We start from the raw sequence: 6,547 nt of genomic DNA on the forward strand, positions 1-6,547 counted from the left end.
CTGTTCTGTTCCCCACTCAGTCTCTGGTGAATCCTCTCACCCTCCCACGCCTCTGGCTTGTATCCCAGTGCTTGTATAAATAAATAAATCTTTAAAAAAAAAAAAAAACCTTAAAAGAATCCAGATTAAGGCAAAAAATCCATGATGAACAGAATACCAAAATTTTAACTGAAGACAGGATCCATATGACTGAGTCTTCCTCACAAACATGACACAGTAACTGATCCCGTCATACCCTTCTCACCAGCTGTGGTCTCCAGCCCAGCCCCACTGTCACCCAGCCACCTCTCTGTTACTCCTGCCCCCTATTCTCCCCCACCCACTGCCCATCCCTGACTGAGATTGCTGTGAGGGGGATGATGGCAACTTGTGGGGTGAAATCACCACTCCTGGCACAGGACCCCTCAGGCAAATGGGCACAGATCTGGGAGTGGAACACAGAAGAGCATGCAATCCAGAAAGAAAACATTCAGCCTAGCCCACCATGCTAACAACAGGCCCCCCAAGTCACAGCGTTCTCTCTCTCTCTCTCTCTCTCTCTCTCTCTCTCTCTCTCTCACACACACACACACACACACACACACACACACACACACACACACACACATCCTCCTCCCCAGGACTCACTGCATTGTCACAGCCCAGGCACTCCCTGGCCTGACTCGGCAAACATGAGCCCTGCAGTTTCCATGACAGCCCTCCAGGGGCTTTTGTCCTGTTTTGAGCCATGTTTGTTTATTTGTTTCTGCTTGTCTTTGTTCCTTTTAAAAGCTGAGCTTGGAGTAACTTTTCCTGTACTGTTTGCAAAATCACAAGCCTTTGTCATCAGAGAGACACACGAAGGTGTATCTTTGTTCTCTCCCAAACAAAGTTCTGCAGGACAAACCTTGACATTAAAGGCACAAAATAAAATACAAACCTCAAACATAAGCATGTGGAAGGGACAAGAAGCCAGTTGAATGGCCCAAAGTCACTAGAACTTGGCATTTTCTAGAAAGTATTGCTGATGTAGTAGTAAAACAACACAAATTTCAAAATCTTTGAATAAAGATGCATAATTTAATGGTAATTTTAAAAATTTGAAACCCTGTTTAAATCAACAAAAACTGGGCATTAAGGAAGAGAAGGAAATAAAAGTTTATTACATTTTCATCAACAACAAGAGAATCACCAGTAATTCCTTTATAATGTTGAAGAATAAAGAAACACAAGTCCATACTGCTTTTAAAAATCTGAAAGGTAACCACTAGTAAAATTCCAGCAGGAATGATGTCTTATAACCTGAACAAAAGCAAAGAAAGCATAATATATGAAAAGAAGGAAAAATGAAGACAAGAAGGAAGTATAAATTTCATAAGATGCTAAAACAAGAAGGGTATAAAAATCTTCTCCCATGTAGATAACAGAAAAGCAGCTTACCAAACAAAGCGTCTGGAGCTATGCCAATCCATTTGTTAATACTTGAGAGAGATGACAGAAAACCCAGAAGGATAGAACTTAAAAATGTGAACATAAATAGTAGTATCTCCAAACATGTGATGGGATGAAGGGTGATTTTTAGCTGATTTGTTCTGCTTTGTTGAAATGTCTGAAAATGAACAGCAATTATTTGATCAGGGGATGCCATGTACTGCACATCTGTGTATGCCAAATCCCTGTGTTGAAACCCTGCCAGATAACGTGATGGTTTGAGAGGTGGGTTAGGAGTGGGCTAGGTTCCCATGAGGTCATGGGGTGGAGCCCCTTCATGGGATTAAGGCCCTTGGCGAAGAGACCTAGGGAGCTCACCTCTGCCTGGCAATCAAGCAGGTGAGGGTAGAAGGAGATTGCAAACCACAGGGGAACTTATGTCCCCTCGCCTTGATTCTGGCGTGACCTTAGTAACACAAATGTCAGTTGGGAGGGCAGAAGTGCTGCTAGTCCATGGAACACTTGCCTTCCAGCTCTGAGCTGCCATGTCTCACTGCCCAGAGACCACATACTTACCCCTACATGTGCCACTGCTTGACAAGACAAGCCCAGCAAACCCCCAACACCTCATCCCCATTCCCATTCCTGGCTTCTCCCATCCCTCATCCCTTAGCCCCCAACCTGCTCAAAACAGCACAATGGATCCCTCATGCCCAGCCAAGAACTTCCAGCAATCCTGACCCACAGAAACCACAACAGGCACTAAGTTTGGGGTGACTCATTTTATGCTACTACATTCTGGGTGGTTTGTTGGGCCGCAACTGATATTGGGACACAGCTCAAGGTCAAACAGTGTTCATACTGCGATTTGAACCCAACTCCACACTGGCTTTCAGATTCACAAACAGGAGAGGAGAAATCCCGCTTTGAAATGCCTGAAAGGATTTTTAAATCATTGTGCATCATGGGATCATGTGCCTCAGAGACAGAAAAACCCCATGAGGCAAGGAGAGGTAAAAAGAAAACACACCCAGCAGGAAGACAAAGAAAGGTGGAGGCAGGATGTGCAGTGCACTATGGGTGATGAGTTACCAGGGACAGAAACTGGGAATGGCTGTGTGGCTTTGGAACAGAAAGTAGGTTAATAAAGCCGACACACGCAAGGCAGTCTGAATGCATCGCCCCGTGCAGGATGGCTGCTTTAATGAGGAGAGAGGTCGGGCTAGAGACGGGTGAGGAGCCTGGGTCAGCGTCCACACTGCCATTATCTTTGGAGGAAACCATGACAAGGTCAAGGTCTTTGACCCATGTGTTAATAATCTGTGCCTTCTGTTGGGAAAGAGGCCTCGTGCTGCCAGGTCAATGGCGGGTGGGTGGCTGGCCCTGGGCTCTGGCAGGCCTAATTGGGAGGAGAGGGACAGGCCAGGCCTGCAGGCTCTGCCCTGACAGAAGGCATATTGATCACTCTCCAGCCGCAAGGAAGAGTCCCATGAGACTGAAACTGTGAAGGGCTGCAGAGTTCATGAGACCCCCCATCAAGCCAACCCCATGGAGGGCAGGGGAGGCCTGAGGGGGTCAGGAAGGGCCTCAATTTTCTCTTTTTCTTTGCGGCTCAGATGAGCCTTTCTGGTACAGCTCTCCAAGTCAGAGCTGGCTGTCAACCCCACATAGGTGAGCGTAGGGGAGTCCAGCCCCACACTTGAGTCTGGGACTCCAGAGGAGTCTCTTTGGTTGGCTTAGGGTCTGTATTCATTTCCTATTGCCTCTGTAACAAATTTCCACAAACATAGTGATTTGAAACAAAACACATTAGAATTTAAAATAGATACTCAAACAAATGCTTGTATCCAACTGTTCACAGCAGCACTATCCACCATAGACAAAAATGTGATACATCCATATGGTGGAATATTACACAGCCATAAAAAGGGATGAGGCACTGACATGCACTACAACGTGGATGAACCTGGAAAACATCATGCTAAGTGAAAGAAGTCAGACATAAAAGTTCAGATTATAGGATTTCTTTTGTGTGAAATGTCCAGAACAAGTAAATCTATAGAGAGACAAAGCAGATTAGTGGTGCCCAGGGGTTGCTGGGGGAACAGAAGAGTGATCACTTCCTTTTAGTATGATGGAAATGTTTTGGAATTAGAGCTGGTGGTCTCAAGACACCACAAAAGTAGTGAATGCTACTGAACTGTGTGCTTTACTATGGCTAGATTTATGTTCTGAGATTCATTTATTATCTCAGAAGTTGAAAATGAATCTCTCTGGACCAAAAGCAGGATGTTGGCAGGGCTGGTTCCTTCTGGAGGCATAGCTTCTAGATGCTGCCTGCATTCCCTGGCCGGTGGCCCTTATCCCACAGTCTGACAGTCTCTTTCACATCACCTTCTCTTGACTCTCACCTTCTTACCTCCCTCTTATAAGGACACTTCTGATTATATTGGACCCACTTGGATAACCCTGAATAATCCTCCCATGGCAAGATCCATAACTTAATCATGTCTACTAATCCCTTCTTCCATGTGAGATGACATTCACAAATCCCAGGGATTAGGAAGCAGACATCTTTGAGGGGCCAATCATGGTAGCAGAGTCTCATCTCCTTGCCATTAGATTCTCCTTGCCATTAGGAGCAGGGACCCTGCCTGTCTTTGAGCCTCAGCTTGTGCTAGTCCTGCCAGCCAGCAGCCTGGACCCTCCTCCCAAGACAACAGCAGGTAAGGTGGGAACACCTGGTATCGTCCCCAGAAGTTACCCGAACAATGTAAGACTGTCAGTGGGTGTCAGCTACTGGGAGTGTCACGCTGATAAATCAACTTTTGGGGCAGGCGGAGAGGAAGCTGTGATTTGTACTGTATGCCAAGGTGTAAACACTCTGACAGGCCCAATTTCAAGCCTGTGCAGCACAACCCCACCGATCTGCTAAAACAGCTATTCCCTCTGCCTACAGGTACACATGGGCTGGCTGAAGACACAACCGAAATGTGTGGCCAAAGCCAAACTCCCATGGGAGTCTGGACACAAAGCTAGGCCAGCATCAGAGATCAGAGCAAGCCATGCTGGGGGCTGTCTTGTCCAAGGGGGCCAATGGGTATTTACATCCACCAGTCTTGTCTCTTGAGAACAGGCTCACTGGGCTGACTCTTCTTAGACTCCAAACTACACCCCTGAACTTGAGGGTTCTCTGTTATTTCTTTAGGAGACTGGCAATGGAGTTGAGCTAGAGACATTTTGAGGTGCTCTATTAGTTTACCCAGATTGTCATAACCAAGTGTCACAGATCAGGTGATTTAAACAAAATTTATTTTCTCACAGTCTGCACTAAACTAGTTTGGGTAAATCTCTTCTCTGCAACTAAGAAAGCTGAGCGATACATATAGATTTTTGTCCTAATTATTTTTGCTATTATAATTAATTAAAAATAAGTACTTTTATCCATAATTTTTGTCTGGCTTCCTGATTACTATGAATTACTATGAATTCCAGGAAATCAGCTATGAATAATTTTTGGTTATTGATCTACAATGTCAAGTGACTTTCCAGATAGTTGAAGCCAATTTATATTCCTGCCCACAATATAAAAGGCTTGTATCACCCTCACTTTCTGCCAGAAATGCATGTTTTCATTTTTATAGCACAGGAGTACAGGACATTCTAGGGCTCAGAAGTGGGCCAAAGAAGAATCTGTCTTTCTTTCCTCCCACCTTCAGAAAAGAGCCCAACCACCTCAAACCCTCTGGCTATTGGGACTCAAAACTCATGCCAAGGTCTCTCTGCTCTGGGCTTGGCCATCGTCCAAGGAATGGAGACCAAGGTGGCAGTCTCTGGGATAAAGGGGGTGTCTGTGAAAGAGCACCAGGTCCCTGAACTAGTATCTTAGGTGTAGCCAGTTCCTTTTAGCCTCATTTCACAACTGTGTTTGTTTTTTTTTTTTTTCTTTACTATTTAAATTCAAATTTGTTTCAGAGAGATCTCTATTCATTCTGCCTTTCCACTTGGGAGGTTGTTTGGTTTCATTTTTGTTAAAAGACTAACAAAAATAACCTAGACCTGCAAAGAAAAAAAAAAAGCCATACTGTCGAAGGGTTGTGAGGTTATATCCAAACCCACTGAAAATGAGCTGTGTGATGCTAAGCAAGTCACTTAACCTCTCTGAGCTTCAGCTGCCGCTTCTTTAAAATAGGGGAGTTTGGGTCTCTCTGGTGGTGCAAGGGATTAAGAACAGCACTATGAAGCTATCGGCAGCCACCAAAGCATGAGTTCGATCCCCAGCTAGGGAGGAGACCCACATGGCACAGCAGACCTCTCCTGTCTCACCCACTGCTCCCCTCAGCGTATATTTCAGTCAGTCTGCCTGTTTTGTTTCCCACTCTGTCTCTGTTGAATCCTCTCACCCTACTCCCTGCATCCCTGACCTGTACCCCAGTTGTTATATGCATAAATAAATAAATCTTTTTAAGATTTTAAAAAATAAAGTAGGGGAGTTATAGCACATACCTTCTGGAGCTGGCATCAGGCACAAAGGTGATCACGTCTGCTTGGAACCTGGCACAGTGGCCAGCACACAGGGACCCACAACATATACTCCTTCTTTCCCTTTCTTTGAAGTCCCCATTAGCAATCTGTTTCCTCCACCTGGGGTCACGACTATGGAGGGCAGCTGTTCATTCTAATTTGAGCTTCCTGGGAGTTGCTGGAGGAGGCTGGGCCTGCGCACTTGCCAGTTGCTTTGGTGCTGCCATTTACACAGTTTGCCTTGTAAGTGGGCACAGCTTGGACGAGGGGAATCTCCCTGCAGCCAGCATGGGTGGGCAACAAGGGTCAGGCTCACTGGTACCCCACCCCTAGTTCTCAGTCCCTGTTTTGAAGCCCAGATGGTCTTTGCAGAGAAGCTCCTCCCCATGTGTGTCTGGGCCTAGAGTCACCTCCAGAACAGCTGAGAAATGTGAAACAGACCTGAGCAGTGCCTGTGGGCAGACTCTGAAACTTTTCTGTTTTTGCCAAAGCATATTTGATATTAGTTAGGAACTTACCTTAATTTAATTTTCTTTTAATTTTTGAAAAATTAAGAGTCTTGAGAGTTATAAAAAGGTGTCAGGGAATTGCAACATGGGCCATAAACCCAAAG

Source organism: Talpa europaea (genome assembly GCF_964194135.1).
Source record: "Talpa europaea genome assembly, chromosome: 12".
In the NCBI taxonomy this organism is placed as follows: domain Eukaryota; kingdom Metazoa; phylum Chordata; class Mammalia; order Eulipotyphla; family Talpidae; genus Talpa; species Talpa europaea.